General features: G+C 45.6%; 1 long non-coding RNA gene across 2 annotated transcripts in view; it reads right to left on the reverse strand.

Annotated features, from left to right (window-relative positions):
- LOC128315343 (uncharacterized) overlaps positions 1–16,295 on the reverse strand; it is a 90,114-nt gene extending 73,819 nt beyond the window's left edge. For both annotated transcript variants that reach the window (XR_008298098.1, XR_008298097.1), the window contains exon 1: positions 15,893–16,295. This is a non-coding gene — a long non-coding RNA (uncharacterized LOC128315343). The remainder of the gene's footprint in view (positions 1–15,892) is intronic.
- Positions 16,296–16,637: the final 342 nt, after the last annotated feature.

Below are 16,637 nucleotides of genomic sequence, written 5' to 3' on the forward strand. Positions count from 1 at the left end.
TTCTTAATTTGGAAGCTGAGAAAACTATGAGAGCAATCATTTGTCTACCTTCTCACCAAATATCCTTCCACGCCTACCCCTGAAAAATGGCCAGAGAAATTATTGTGCAGAAATTATGTCAAGTTCCCTATCCTGATCTTTTCCTTTTTCTAAATATAATTTATTGTCAGGTTAGCTAACACTGTATACAGTGTGCTCTTGGTTTCAGGAGTAGATTCCGTGATTCATCGCTTACATACAACTCCCAGTGCTCATCCTAACAAGTGCCCTCCTCAATGCCCATCACCCATCTTTCCCTCCCCCCAACCGCCTCTGTCAACCCTGTTTGTTTGTATAAACCACATCTTCTTTATCCATTCATCAGTGGATGGACATTTGGGCTCTTTCCATAATTTGGCTATTGTTGAAAGTGCTGCTATAAACATTGGGGTGCATGTGCCCTTATGCATCAGCACTCCTGTATCCTTTGGATAAATTCCTAGTAGTGTTATTGCTGTGTCGTAGGGTAGATCTATGTTTAATTTTTTGAGGAACCTCCACACTGTTTTCCAGAGTGGCTGCACCAGTTTGCATCCCCACCAACAGTGCAAGAGGGTTCCTGTTTCTCCACATCCTCACCAACATCTATTGCTTCCTGAGTTGTTCATTTTAGCCACTCTGACTGGTGTGAGGTAGGATCTCAGTGTGGCTTTGATTTGTATTTCCCTGATGATAATGATGTTAAGCGTCTTTTCACATGTCTGTTTGCCGTCTGGATGTCTTCTTTGGAAAAGTGTCTATTCATATCTTCTGCCCATTTCTTCACTGAATTATTTGTTTCTTGGGTGTTGAGTTTGGTTAAGTTCTTTACAGATTTTTGATACTAACCCTTTATCGAATATGTCATTTGCAAATATCTTCTCCCATTTCGTCAGTTGCCTTTTGGTTTTGCTGATTGTTTCCTTTGCTGTGCAGAAGCTTTTTATCTTGATGAGGTCTCAGTAGTTCATTTTTGCTTTTATTTCCCTTGCATCCTGAAACATGTCAAGTAAGAAATTGCTGTGGTCAAGGTCAAAGAGGTTGCTGCCTATTTTCTCCTGTAGGGTTTTGATGGTTTCCTGTCTCACATTTAGGTCTTTCATCCATTTTGAGTTTCTTTTTGTGTCTGGTGTAAGAAAGTGGTCCACTTTCATTCTTCTGCATGTTGCTGTCCAGTTCTCCCAGCACCATTTGCTCAAGAGACTGTCTTTTTTCCATTGGATACTCTTTCTTGTCAAGGATACTCTTGTCAAGGATACTCTTTCTTGTCCTTTGTCAAGGATTAGTTGGCCATAATTTGTGGGTCCAGTTCTGGGTTCTCTATTCTATTCCATTGGTCTATGTGTCTGTTTTTGTGCCAGTACCATGCTGTCTTGATGATTATAGCTTTGTAGTAGACGCTGAAGTCCTGGATTGTGATGCCTCCAGCTTTGGTTCTCTTCTTCAAACCAAACCACTTTAGGTATTTGGGGTCTTTTGTGGTTCCATACAAATTTTAGGATCGCTTGTTCCAGCTCTGAGAAGAATGCAAGTGCAATTTTGATTGGGATGGCATTGAATGTGTAGACTGCTTTGCATAGTATTGACATGTGGCCTTTGATGACAGTAGTGCTGCCCAACAAGATGCAGGAGCTTAAAACAGTTATCATCTACTGTCATGGCTCTAGGGGTCAGTTAGGGTGGCTTGGCTTCAAACTAGAGCAGGTTGGCATTGCCTGGCTTAGACCAACTTCAGCCAGCTGGCTCTGCTTCAAGCTGCAAGGCCCTACTCCACATGTCCTCCCCCCACCCCTGCCCCCATAGGACTAGCTAGATGGAACCCGTCCTTGTCACGGCACCAGTGCAGGCACAAGGCAGCAAGCCCAAATACCCACATGCTGTTTAAGCCTCTACTCACATCAGGTCTGCTGGCCTTCCATCGACCAAAGTGAATCCTCTGGATAAACCCAAAATCGAGGGATGGCAAAGTATACCCCACTTTGAAGGGGGCGGGGGGCAGGGGGCGGGTATTGGTTTGCTTGGGCGGCCATGACGTAATGCCACAGACTGAGTGGCTTAAACAACTGAAAATTGTTTCCTCACAGTTCTGGCGGCTGAAAGTCCAAGATCAAAATGTGGGCTGGTCTGGTTTCTCCTGAGGCCTCTCTCCTTGGCTTACAGATGGCCACCTTCTCACTGAGTCCTCACCTGACCTTTCTTCCACACATGCACACCCTTTGTGTCTCCTCCTCTTCTTACAGGGACACGAGTCCTATTATATTAGGGCCCCACTTTTATGGCCTCATCTGACTTAATTCCCTCCTTAAAGATCCTATCTTCAAATAGATCACGTTGGGGGTTAGGGCTTCAACATATGGATTTGGGGGTGGACACAATGAAATCCCTAACACAGGATTCGTGAATTTTTATGATCAATAATGCCTGGTCTCATTTTAAGATCTTCTGTAACTGGGAGCCTGACTGACCATGATTTCAAATTCCGACTCGACCACTCAATAACTGTGCAACTTTGGGAAGGTTACCTGTATTTGCTCGCTTGCAAACAATGAAACAATTACAGCAATTAACCTGCATGTTTGTCAAAAATTGAATGAAACTATTCCTACAGAGCAAGCACAAAGTAAGTGCTCAATAAATATTGCTAGTGCTGTGGCTCTTCACAATTAAGAAGCTTTCACTTTACTCGGGGAGGCTGTATGGGCTGGGGGATCAGCCATATGCCTTCCCTTTCAGGACCCGATTCTGTCCTACAGCAAACTTTATTCTCCCAAATCCATCTTGCTTCAATCTGTTTCTGCAATATGGTGACTCTCTAAAAAAATCCACTTAACATTTCTCTGCCAATAAATTAGAGGCCAGAAAGAAAGAAGGCGGCATGCACTTACCTTTCTAGACATTTTGCAGATGGCTGGTTGCCTTGAAGCCAAGTCATGGCTTCTGGGGGCTCAAGTAAGTGCTTGATTTTCATCTGCCACAGAAGAATCCTGTGAGCTCAGCGGGGGACAGTGCAAGGATGAAGTAAGGCCCTTTGAGAGTATGTCTTGGGAGATCTCTTTGGAGTTGATGATATAGAATCCAAAAGACCTCCTGGAACTTTGCAGTCATTCCTCAATACCAGGTTGGTGATTTCACGGGCTAAGTGCCATGGCAACCTCACTGACATCTTCTGATGTCTTCTCAATGCCTTCTCAAAGAAGTCAATCATTGAACCTCCCCAGTGTCAATCTTTTCAAAAATTTTTCCTAATTTGTGTTTCATGTGGTTTTCAAATTCTCAGATCCCACCCAAAATATCTGTAGCAAGTGGTGGGGCTGGGGAGCACAGTGAAAAACACCCACATGCATTTTTTTTCTATTCTGCATATAGCAACTTCTTCAGTGATCACAATATCCCTGAACAGGAGTTAATGTTTTCTGCTTTTTAACATAAAACAAGATGGTAAAATTAAATTGTGAGTAAGTCACCAAGATACAACAGGTGTGCCTGCCAAAGTTAGATACCAGACAAAATGCTATATATTTTTTAAAGAAATTCTTGAGAATCATTTCCGCACTGCTTGGCTCCAACAGAAAACCACAGATGTGAAAAAGGGGTTAAGATATGGGAAGAAAAGAGGATTTCAGGAGAAATATGTCTTCAGAGCAATAATATTCAAAATATGGTCTCCAGACTAGCAGCATCAGCAACTTGGGAATTTAGAAATATAGATTATCAGGCTCTGCCCCAGGCCCACTGAATCAGAACCTCTGGGAGTGGGCAGGGTCCAGTAATCTCTGGTTTCACAAGCCTTCAGGTGATTCTGCTGCAGGTCAAAGTTTGAGAACCACTGCTTCAGATAAAGCTACGTTCTAAACACCCCAGGAAACTTCCCTAGACTGCCAAGAACATTCTTTGAGACTCTCTAGGGCATCAGCATCAATTTAACCAGGGCATGCCTCACTGCCAGCCAACTTCCAAGGCACTTGGGGGCCACCGTTCCCCAAGGCAGGAAATTTAGGGAAGACAGAAATAAGACCAGGCTGTTTGCAAACAAACAACCAACCAACAAACAAAAAACCTTCTGATTCTTAATTTACTAAAGACACTTAGACTAGGGAAAATTCAAGATCCTAAACCAACCTCCCTCATGTCTATGCTCTGATAGAGCTGGCCACACCAACACTTTATAGTCCCTGTAAAACCAGGGACTTCCTGGAGAAGTCCCTGAAATGGCCTGAGAAAATAAAATCACACATTGGTTTCCCTCCATCACTCAAGCCTGCAGTCTCAAGTTCACTGATGAGGAATGGCTTTGCTTGGATCACTCAGTCTAATATGTATCTCTTGGGGTTTGTGAAACTCAGTGGACTGAAATATGACCCTTGTCCCCCAAATTATGGAGGGCAGGAAACATGATCTGGCAAGCTGATTTAGTGCCCTTTAAAGTTTAGTGCAATGGTATAGGTGTGTACTCCTAGATGTGCTCAGAGAAAGGATGTGTGAATGTTTTCCATGGGCCCAAGGTATATGACCTGTATTAAAAAAGCCAGCATAACTCCTCTTAGGATCTGTATGAGTTGCCTAATGCTGTGTAAGAAATTATAACAAACTTAGTGGCTTAAAACATCACTCGCGTGTTAGCTCACTGTTCTGTAGGTCAGAAGTCCAGGAATGGTATGACTGGGTTCTCTACTCAGGGCTACATTCATTTCCTGAGGCTCTGGGGAAGAGTTTGCTTTCAAGCTCATTCAGGTTGTTGGCCAAATCCAGTTTCTAAGTCCTACTCCAGTACTCCGGCCCCCATTTCCTTGCTGGTTGTCAGCTAGGGCCACTGTCAGCAATGAGAGGGTCCCCACATTCCTTACCACATGGCCTCATCCACCTCAAAAGCCAGCAATGAAGAACCCCTCTAACATGTTGTCTTTGGCTTCCTCAGTCTCTGACCTCTTGACCCAGATTTAGAGGGCATGTGGGATTAGGTCAGGCCAACCTGAATAATCTTCCTTTTGATGAACTCAAAGTCAACCGATTTCTTGAGTAATCAGCACCTAAGTACAAAGTCAACTGATTAGGTAACATTAACTGCATGTACAAATTCATCTTGCCATGTCATGTAACAATCATAGAAGTCCCACACATCATATTCTCAGACTCCACCCACATTAAAGGGGAAGGAATTACACGGGGGTGAAGGTCACTGAGGGTCATTTTAGGGTTCTGCCCACCAGAGATCCTGTCCAAAAACCAGAGGGGACCCCAGCAGGTGGGAGATGAAAATGAGTGTCAGATAGCTATAGATCATCTTTTGGGGGTCAAGAATTTTGAAAAGAGGAATCCAAGAAAACAATTTCCAAAGAGCTCATGAAAGTGTCATCTGAGAGTGAGAGTAGGCTTTAAACTCTGGCAAGGTGCAGAGAGCAAGAAGCCAGAAAGGATGGCACCTCTTGTCAGTTATAGGGGAACTTTCTCGTAAACTCTTTTCCCTCCACTCTCTTTCAGCTTGAACCTGGCAAGGGCAAAACATGTGTATTAGCTAGGGAAAGGGAAGATGTGAATACAGGAAAGAAGAATCAGGCCATCACACCCTCCTTCCCAAAAGGCAGGTGGCCACCAAAAATAGGTCTTAGCAAGGTGAGAGAAGTCTCACATTTGCATGAGAATTGAAGTATTGATCGACACCTAGGACTGGATATTTTTTCCACAAATTACAATTGTAGTTTTTCATTTGTTTTTTCTTCTTTAAAGTACTTAAAGTAGCTGCAACTTTCCTCAGAGTGATCACAAAAGTCATGGGGACTCCTGAGCTTTCATCAAGTGGTAGGGAAAAGACTTTCCCCAATGAATAAAGTTTTAAAGGACAAATGGGAGCCAAGAAGAAAACAAAGATGAGGACAAAGACAAAGAAGTAGGAGGGGGACAAAAGTCACCCTGAAAGCATCATGATTGTTCAAAGTACTGGTTATGCACATGTAAGACAACTGGGACGACAGAAGGAAAGTGACTTACCCAACATACACAAATAGTAAGCTAGGCAGTGACTGAGCTGGGATGGGAAATCAAGTCTTCCAGACTCTGAAACCTTTTATTTTGCTTCACAACCATGCCAAGTAGAAATTTTGACTATAGGAAAATCACAAATCTGGTGGACAGGAAGCCAGAGTACTCCTGCTGTGGATAGGTTCTTACTCCCTCATTTTCCTTCACATGGGCTCTGTTGCAGGAGCCAATGTGACTCTTTCCAATAATGGGTCAGCATCTTAAAGAAGCCTAAACTATTCTTCCTAGATAAAACTCCAGGGACTTAGACTTTCCTTTTCCAAAGAAAAGAGGTAAGGACTCTGTTGTAGGAGGGACCTGGTACCTCCTGGTTGACCAATCACTATGGAGCTTCAGTTAACTTGAAATAACTTATTTTTGGTCTAGGTGGGATGAGAAATATACAGAAGACTCCATTTCCCACCTTCTATCCAGAATAGCAGTAGAAGATTCCTAAGGTGATCAGACCCTGCTGTAGTGAGAGAGGAGGGAGAAAGACAAAATGCTTTCTCTATGGCCCGAGTCTTCCATTTCAGTCCTGAGGGCAGCCTTCTAAGAGGAAAGGCATGGAGGTCAGAGAAGGGAAGTAACATGTGCTCACCCCTTCCAGAAGGAAATGAGGAGCCGAGGCTATGCTCTGGGATACCATACAGTGAAATGGAGCTCAGTGAGGTCACAGACCGTGGCAGAAAAGAACATGGCAGCTAGACAACCTGTGATGTGTGCCAACTCTGGCCTTTTGCACATGCTTAACAAGCCTATCTGAATCTCTGTATTTCATCTAACAAATGGACTCACAGCTCTCTAAGATTGCTCTGTGATGAAATTGTGTTCATAAAACACTTGACACATAGTTGAGATGACTGTTGCTTGTCTCTCCCATCCATAGTATATCCTTTGGCCATTGCCCTATGAAATTAAAAGTTTTAGAGAAATTCTCAAGGTTTATAAAAAAATATATAGTCAAAGTCAATGATATTTGTAATCCATGAGAACACACAGCCACACATCCATGAGCTCACTGTTTCTAGCCATAAACTAGTGACAAACACTGTGCTGTATGCCTATCATTAGGTTGTCATCAGACCATATTCCTCAGCAGGGAGACAGGGCCACTGGCCTCCTTTTTCCTGCTCACAACCAGAGTGATGGAGCTAAGGAAGGAACATGAAGCAGGAATGATTACATTTTAACTTTGGACACAAAAGCCGAGTGTTCTGCCAATATCTTTCCACAGCAGAAAACCTTCTAAGAAGGGAGTTGAAAACTGAAGCAGAAAGCACCAGATAAAATTGTCAACCAATGCCTGAGTGACTGACTTCAGGGCCTACCCAGGTGGTCAAGCACCAGGTGCATAAGGACCCTTTCACCCCACTGTCAGCCAAGACAAAATGGTGCCAAGTCCCTTGAAGGCTGTGGCTGTAGAAGAGCTACCCTTACATGAGATGCCCTCGCTTGCCCTTCTCAGCCACTCTACTTTCACTAGATGTCAAGAATGCCAAGATGTATAGAAAAATGGTCCTTAGCTGCAAGACCTCACAAGTAACAGGAAAAACAGATGCTATATTAATCAAAGTCATTAGTGCCAGCTTCCCCAACAGACCCAGCATTTCAGTGGTTTAATACGTTTATTTCGTGTGCCCATCACATCCAAACGTGGGTTAGGTGGACTTCCTTGACACTGCAGTTACAAAGTCTGTAGTGACAATGAACTTCAAGGTCAGAGAGACGGCAGGAGGGTCACATGGGATGATTTCAAGTGCAAGCCTAGAAGTGGCACACTCTGGGCAGGACCCAGGCACATGGCCCCAGTCTAACTGCAATGGTGGCTGGGAAATCCAGAGGAGCACACAGACATTTGCTGAGTATTAATAATCTCCACCATAGACAGACAGACAAATTAAGGCAACACAATGAATTACATTTATGGCACTTGATTTACGGTATAGTTTTGGTTTATGGCATAGTTTTCGTAGCAGCGCGGTGAAGGGAGTTATAAATTCTGTTTGAGCAGGTTTAGAAAAGTTTCATGGAAAAGGAGACAACTGATATGGGTCCTAGAAAGGGAGTAAGAGCAAGATAATGAAGGAGTGAAGAGGGGCGTTTTCAGGCAGAGGCATGGATGCATGAAATCACACAGCAAATTTGCAGACTTTACCAAATTTGGCATGTCCAGGGCATGTGTGCATGGGGGGTGCAGGAAGGAGAGATTAGGGTGAGTGGGACCCAACCCTGAGGTTGAGAGGAAAATTTCAGGGCTATGGTAATGGGGTGCTAGAAACCAGAGTCCTTGCCAGGGTGTGGTCAAATATGTGAGGCAGGTGCTTGCAACCCTCAGCCAATAAGCCAGACCTCCTAAGTTTCCTGCATTCGGGACAGAAGGCATCACCGTGCCAATGACCACCGCTGCATGTGGCAATGCAAGGCTCTCTTCTCCCACTGCAGCACCACACGGAAGAAGAGGGGGGTGTTGTTGAGCATCAAACATACCAGGCCTCAAATGCTTATTCCACCACTACTGGGCAAGTAGCTCTGGAAGCCACAGTTTTTCTAGAACGAGATTAACAATGAGTACCATAGAAAACAGCATGCTGATGAAGGGGAATGAGACAAGATGGCCTCTGGCATCGGGCCTTCCCAACAATCCTAGCAACTTCCACCCTCTGTCAGGCCTACTTCTTTCTCCCTCTTTCGAGAACACACTTTGGTCATATAATTGACATATTTGGACTGCTTTCAGGGTGCTTTTACTTTGCACTAGGGTGTCCTTGGGCTCTGTGTCAGTTGGAGTAAAGCTATTGAGTGCCTTAACACCCTGCTCCAACACACCCACTGGACAAAGTTCTTGCCTGTTTCTGGAATCAGGGCACTTCTCAGTCTCTCCTTGAAGCCAGACTGACCTTGGAGTCTAGAAGTCCTCTCAGGACTGAGTCTAGATCTCATTAGGTATTGACAATTGCCCTCTGAGGTAGACGGTATCATCCCCATTTTACAGATGATGAAAACCACAAAGGGATTTGAAAGGTGAGGCCAAATGTATTCTATTTCTTTTACTACAATTTGAATCTTCTTCCTGGTATACAAAACAGGCCACCATTAGTTGTTACCTTAAAAGGTAGGAGGAAAAGAAGTAAGTATTTTGCCCGGAAATAAGATGGCTCTTTAAAAAAAAAAAAAAATCATGCAACTAGTTTCCCCCGTAAATACTCCATAAAGTAGGTAATCTCAAAACACTAGGCAATAAACAACAAATTCCAGAGATAAAACACAGAAGGTATAGCAGGTGTCATTGCTTTTGACTTGTACTTAATAGAAGTAAACTGGGCCCAGGGTTACCAAGTGAAAGAGCAGGGCCCTAACGCATGTTGAAAGATGACACTCCTCCTTTTTGGTTAGCATGTGTTTTTTTTTTTTTTTTTTTACCGAGAAACTACATAACTGACACATGATTTTTAGGTTATCTAAATATTTATTTATTTATTTATTTATTTATTTATTTATTTATTTATTTTTGAGAGAGAGTGTGGGAGGGGCGGGGGGGTGGAGAGAGAGAGAGAGAGAGAGAGAGAGAGAGAGAATTCCAAGCAGTCTCCACACCGTTGGTGCAAAGCCTGACGCGGGGCTTGAAGCCACAAACCTTGAACCATGACCTGAGCCAAAATCAAGAGTTGACACTCAACTGACTGAGCTACCCAAGCGCCTCATAACTTATACATATTTAAATACATAAGTTGCACAAACACATGTATGCCCACCATTTATATGCATATGAACATATACCTTTACACACACATATACCCCAATTAACACAAACCAGACTACTTTTTGTTGTTGCTGTTCTGCTTTATTCTGGTGTAGTTGCCATCAGTAAGAAATTGAGGAGGGTGCTTTGGATAATCTGACCCTCTCTCCCTCCATTGAAGAGAGCAAACAGGATTGGAAAAGAGAAGAGAGGCCCTGGATATACAGCATTTCATGGCCACCATCCCTGAACCGGGAGCTTCAGGACCCACCCTATTTCTTCTATTGGCTTCCATGGCAGGAAGTGCCCCCCCAGCCTTCCCCCCACATCCTCTCAGTCCTCTTTGGTCATCTGCAGGCAGCTCCCATGTCGGGTGCCCCCTGGTCAGAGGAGTGTGTTCAGCCCAGGCTCAGAACGGGTCAGAAGTGCCAGGGGTTAACGCCTTAAGAGCTAGCTCAACGCTGAATGTGTTGGAGTTAGTGGACAAACACCCCAGCTTCCTCACCCTCACGGGACAAGATCTGGGTGTGCTTTGCACAGCCTCTCATCAGGGTTGGGCCCTAGTCACCCACAGCAGGGGCCTCCTAATCAACGTGCCCCCTACTGACTTTCCCACCCAGCCCATCTCACTTCCCCACTTCCTTACTTTGCTGCCTGAGGCCATTGACTGAGAAAACTCCTTACCCAAATCCCTATTTCTGGGTGTTCTCATAGGGGACCCACACTAAAAAAGTTCCCCAATTCTAATGCCTCCAAACCAAGTGTCCAATCCCTGACATCTCTCTGCCTGCCTTGCCAGATGCCCAGGGCCCTCTTTCCCAGCCAGTTCCAGAGGAGACCATCGCTCCCTCCTCTGGGTCGCAACTGTTTACACTTTGTGTCCTCAGGTGGCCTACAGTGGGGATTCTGTCATGCCTCCAGAGCAACCCCAGAAAAAAGCAGGTGTTCAGTGACAACTGGCGAATCATTTCATCCCCCTCTGCCCGGCACTCACACATCTCCAACATGTCTGCAGCCCCAGAGTCGGTCTTCGAGCCGCTTAGAGGCTATGGAGCTGCCTGGCCTGGGATCTGATAGCCCGTGGGGACGTCCGCGAACTGGCTCTGGTAATACGCTTTTCTGGAACTTCAGACAAGCAGATGGACCCACCAACGGGCCTCTGGCCACTGGTTGCCCTCTGTCAGTATAGCATGCATCTAAGAGGAACCCGCTTTGTTCCAGAGCAGAGAGACTGGCCACACATGGCTCCCCCACCCAGGTGTTCCCAGTTCCTCTTCATGTAGCCTCCCTACATGAGACCCTGCCCCCACAGTGCCCCAAGGACTTCCACAGAACCCAACCCTCCGCATTTGCAGGGCGACGCCTTCTTGCAGCTGGACTCAGACAGAACCACCCTACTTTTGCTGCCAACGTGGCCAGTGATGAGGAAAGTCTCACGTATCTCACAGAAAGCCCGCTGCTCTTCACCTTCACTGTGGACTGCCTCCCTGCTTTCCCAAATCACCCGTCAAGCCCATTTCCTGCAACCCACTACCCTCCCCAAGCCTCCCACACCAAGTTGACACCACACGGCAAAGACTTTCCTACCGGACTCAAGAACAGGAAAGCTGGTTCATTCCTGTCCCCACTGCTGGCCACGGTGCCGATGACACATAAGGCGTAGCTTTCCGCACCGGGGGCATGGATCTTAACCTGTAGGTACCCCCCTGGAAAGGGGATGCAGTGACATAAATTCGCCCAAGAACACCGAGTCTCCGAAGTGTAAAAGAAGGGGGCTCCCGAAGGAGGAGAGGCACCTGAGAACACCCAAGGCATGCTTTGCTTGATTCACATAGCTTAGCCTGGGGGAAGAGAGGGGTGCAGAGCAGAATCCACTTGGATAGTGCTAAAGGACAGAATATGACACCGCTGAGCAGAGCATTTCTCCTATAGTTACAAAGATTAAGAACCCTGAAGTCAGGCAGCATTTGACTCGCAGCCTAGCTTTTCTGAGGTTGTCCATGAAGGACTCTGAAAATGCCAACACACGGTAGCAAAGGAGCTTTAGAAATGAGCTTCCTGGCGGCATTTCTCATTGACAACCAGTCACCGTGTGGTTTATTTGAAGCCTGTTTGAAGCCAGTGGAGAAAACTGAACAGACGGTCAGAGCCACACTGGGTACCTTCCAGATGAAACTTCCACAGTGTGGAGGGAGGTGGTTTCCACTCACTGACTCAGCTTAGAAAACTCTTCAAGGGCACCTGGATGGCTCAGTTGGTTAAGCGCCTGACTTTTGCCTTTGGCTCAGGTCACGAGCCCACGGTTTGTGGGTTCGAGCTCCGAGTCGGGCTCCACGCTGCCGGTGCGGAGCCTGCCTGGGATTCTCTCCCTCCCTCTTTCTCCGCCTCTCCCCGACTCGCGTGTGCACGCGCTCTCTCTCTCTCTCTCTCAAATCAATAAATAAACTTCAAAAAAAATCGTTTAGGAAATTTCCTGGCAATTATTAGCAGGGGTCTGATCTAAGGATAACCCCAGGAAGGGATGTTTTGATGTGCTTCGGAGTTAACACCGTAAAGAAGGTCATCATCACAGCCAGGGAGGGATGGTGGCATTCCACAACACCTGTTGGAAACTCAGCCTGGCCAGCGGCACACAAAGCTGGCTTGCGGACATGCGGGCGTCTTACCACAGATCCCGCAGTGCTAGGCAGCCGTGTGACAGCCCTGGCCCGGCTGTCATGGAAACAGTGTTCTGTGAAGGCTCATCCACAGCCTCCTGACCTACTGCGCCAAGCAAGGCCTTTCACCCTTCTCCAGCCCTTTCCATGCGTCTACGTCTCTATTCCAAAGTGGGAGATGTTCCTCTTCCTTAAAGGAGCTAGGAAAAGGGGGGTGCTTAGAAGGTGCCCACTACGTGCCAGGTTCACACCACGTGAATAACTTCATGTAACCTTCTCAGCGGCCCGAAGTGGAAAAGCAGTGGAAGGTACAGTCTATCCATCAAAGACCGCTCAGGAGCAGAGACAGGACTCCAGGTTCTTCGGCAGAGAGGGGGTTAGTACAGAGATTATTAAATGCAGGACAGGGGTGTGAAGGTCTGTGAGAGCCACTTCCAGCTTTGAAGAAATCAGAAAATACTTGGATAACAGGAAACCCCTGCCAGTGATCTCACCCGCATACCACGCTGGAGTAGGGGGTCCCAGGCCTTTACCACGAAGCCACTGCAAATATCATGCCCATTACATGTTTGCATGGCTATGGCCAAGTCAGAGGGCAGAAAGGCTTCTCTGCCCTCTGGGTCTGCATGATCCAAACCAGAGGGGCCTGGAAAATACAGTTTTCAGCCCCCGAGACCCCACAAGACAAGGAAAAACCTAGAATCAACAGGCAACGTCCTGCGTAGAGAGGTACTATTGTGCTCATCTTATAACTAAAGCAACTGCGATTCCAAGAAGCAGAGTAACTTTGCCTAAGTTCCCGCTGCCGAGCTGCAGTACGAACAGCGTGTGAATAAGCCGGAGTCTCTCTGCCTCCAGAACCCAGAAGGACAAACGGAATTCTGATGGACGTGGGGACATCAACTTGTCCACCTGAATCCTGAGAGGACATTTCTGTGCATGGATTGCTGTGTGCCCACCAACCAATGCCGGCCAGAGAGAGAGAAAGGACGCCCAGTGGTGAGGTTCTAGGTAAGAGTCTATTTGATGTTCACCCAGAGGAATTAGGAGGGATCTAAGGCAGTGATATTAAAACTTGCAAAAATCTCAAGTCTTCGCAGGGAATGCGAGTTAAAACCACAGCGAGACCCTCTTTCGCATCCACCGGTGCAGCAACGCAAAGGGCTGGCCGGGAGGGAGAGCCTCACCACCTCTCAGACCCTGCCCGTAGACGTGTAAATTGGTACAACCACTTTGAAAAATGTTTTAGCATGACCTCTTAAAGTTAAGGGTGCTCATGATTTTTGAGCAAGGAATGCTACGCATAAAAATGCTACTGCATTGTAGTCATACGGTGGAATATTATAGAGCAATGGAAACAAATGAATCACAAGTACATTTAGCGAGACGTATGAACTTCAAAGTTTTCATGCTGACAGAAAATATTAAGTCACCGAAGCGGGATAATCCCATTCTTATAAAAGATAAAACTACATAATGTACCGTGGGGCTTGCGTGCATTCTGTCATAAAACTACAAAGACAAGGAAGGTAAATATTAATCAAAATGGAGAATAATGGGCTTTTTTAGAGGGAGACAGCAATGGAATAAAATCAATGGGGCTCAATGGGGTTTCTATGGTCTTGAAAATGACATGTTTCTAAGAGGGACGGTGGGTCCAAGGGTATTGATTACTACTCCTTACGCTACATCAGATATGTTGTTTACACTCTTATGTAAAGCAAGTGGATGTCATGGTGGGGATCTTCTGTCCACTGGTCTCTCTGCAGCCCCACCCAACTACCATTGGGTACTAGGGGTAGTCAGTGTGTGGCCTGTCCATCCCTCTCTGGTCTCTCAAATGCAACCTCCCCTGCTCTGAGCTGACGTACAGCGTCCTGTAGGCATATGCGTTCCATCCCCAGAATTCCTCCTGAACACGTCTCACTTGCCAGCTCCATAATGCAGAGTAATAAACTGAGATGGTGTAGAGCATGGACCTTTGGAAATGGAGTTGAATTTTGAAGCCTGATTTGAGTTTCAGAACCTGGGTTTGAATCCTAGTCCTGCCACTCATTACCCATGTGATCTTGGGAGCATGGCATAAAACCTCATGTATTGCAGCCAGTAAGTTAGTACTTATCTCACGATGTGCTGGTATGAAAATGCAAGGAGTTAACACACATAAAATACTCAGGAGACTGACTGGCATACAGTGAAGATCACTTGATTGTCAATTGTTACCATTTCTGCTCATTTTTCCTCTTGGTACCTGTCGATCAACCCATCCCTCTTGTTTGAACGCACATCTTAGTAACTACTATCTACGTGGCACCGTCCTTAAAAACAGTTGGTTTTTAAGGCCAACTGCCTATTTTTATAACTAATATGTTATTGGAGCACAGCCACGTCCGTGCGTTTCCCTATGATCCGTGACTGCCTCTGTACCACAACAACAGAGTTGAAGAGTCGCGACAGAAGCTGTATTACCCGCAAAGCCTATCTGGCCTTTTACAGAAAATGTATGCTGACTCCTCCTGAAGAATACGGTTGAACTCCGCTCTCCTTATCTCGCCTCCACTTCCATAACCTCCCTACCACAGACCCGTTTCCAGATATCTGTACTCCAACCCCAGGCACAGTGGCTGGTGAAGCCAACATAATCTTACATCCTTGGGCTAAAGGGACCCGAAGTCAACTCTACCCTTGGTTGGCTATCTCCCACCATGGGCGGAAGATTGCACACATGAAGTACCCAAGCCATTTCTGACCAAGGCAAAGCATGTGACAGCAGACTTTGACCCTAAGGTCTCACTGCCTCATATTAGAAATTTCCAACAGAACAATCCACGATCACTTCAAAATAGAGCATGCGATAACATAGCACGTACACAATATCACGTATCTATAAACCACACAAAGATAAGTATTAACTATCAGCACGACCTGGCCATTAAAAATGTTGTAAAACTTACATACCTACTTAAATTTAAAACTTAAATACCTACTTTATCCTCCTAAGTAAGACAAAGCCGTTAAGATAATAATTATGAAGCCATATGATTTTCTCAGTGGGTCTTAGGAGGAAACAAGTCGATGTGAAACAAGCATCTGTTTTTTATGTTGTCTCTGTTCCACTGAGTTGGTCCACGTGACCTCACCCGCCCAAGACGATGCGCTTGTAAACGAGAAGGCCTCCAATAAGGATGAAGGATGACACAAGGACAAAGAAACCGGAGCGGATGCAAAAACGAGGAGTTTCAGCAAATTACCCACCCCCAGTCAGGGAAGGAAAGAAAGAGTAGTGCCCTCCTCTGTGTGCTATTTTGGTCACATGTGATTAATAGCCTGTCACGCTGTCAGGAGAACCCAGACTCCGTCAAACCGATGCACGTGGCAGCTCTGGGCGCCAAAACAGGGCATGTTTCTGGGTAAAATGTGCCAGGGGGATGCACTGTGTGTGTATATATAGAACACATACCTGCCACGAGCATCCCTTGATCCTGAAACACTGTGGAAATTTCTCTCCCCACACACACTCCCAAACTGTGTGTGTGTGTGTGTGTGTGTGTGTGTGTGTTTCCCCATTTCATTCAGCAAGCAGCTGTGAAAGCTATTATACTGCCTACATAGCAACAGAAAAGGATCTGGTAAGTGTTTAATGAGGGGGAGGTGTGATCAAAGGGACAGGGCAGTTAAATTGGGTAACTTAGGAAAAGAATGAGGTAATGAATGCTGTTGCCTTGGAGACCAGGTCATGGTCTATGATCTAATATTGCTCTATCTGTAACATTCTACATTCTGAGAAATGGGCAAATCCGATTTGCTTCACTCATGAATATTATCTTTATAGAGATATCAACAGTCCAGTCAAGGTACTTTATCTCCCCACCTATTAGTGAAGCAATACATAAACGAGACATGAAGTATGTCCTCTAGAACAGAACACAAAAGCCTTTTGTGAGTCCTGAAAGGACTTTCTATAATTTATTTTTGTTCCTTATTAAATTGGCTGTCATATTTCTCCTTACTTCCCATAAACATCCTATCTTCCAAGCCTGTTCTTTAATAAAATATGCACATGAGAACACCCAAGAAATTGATGCTTTTCTGTAAAGTTTGACCTCATAAGCAAATGTGCCCCAACTTCCTATATCAAAAATGCTCTTCTAAAAATCATCCCTGGAAGTTCCTGGGCTAGCTGATTCCCCAGGGCAAAGTTAGCA

Source organism: Acinonyx jubatus, chromosome C2 (assembly GCF_027475565.1).
Source record: "Acinonyx jubatus isolate Ajub_Pintada_27869175 chromosome C2, VMU_Ajub_asm_v1.0, whole genome shotgun sequence".
Classification (NCBI taxonomy): Eukaryota; Metazoa; Chordata; class Mammalia; order Carnivora; family Felidae; genus Acinonyx; species Acinonyx jubatus.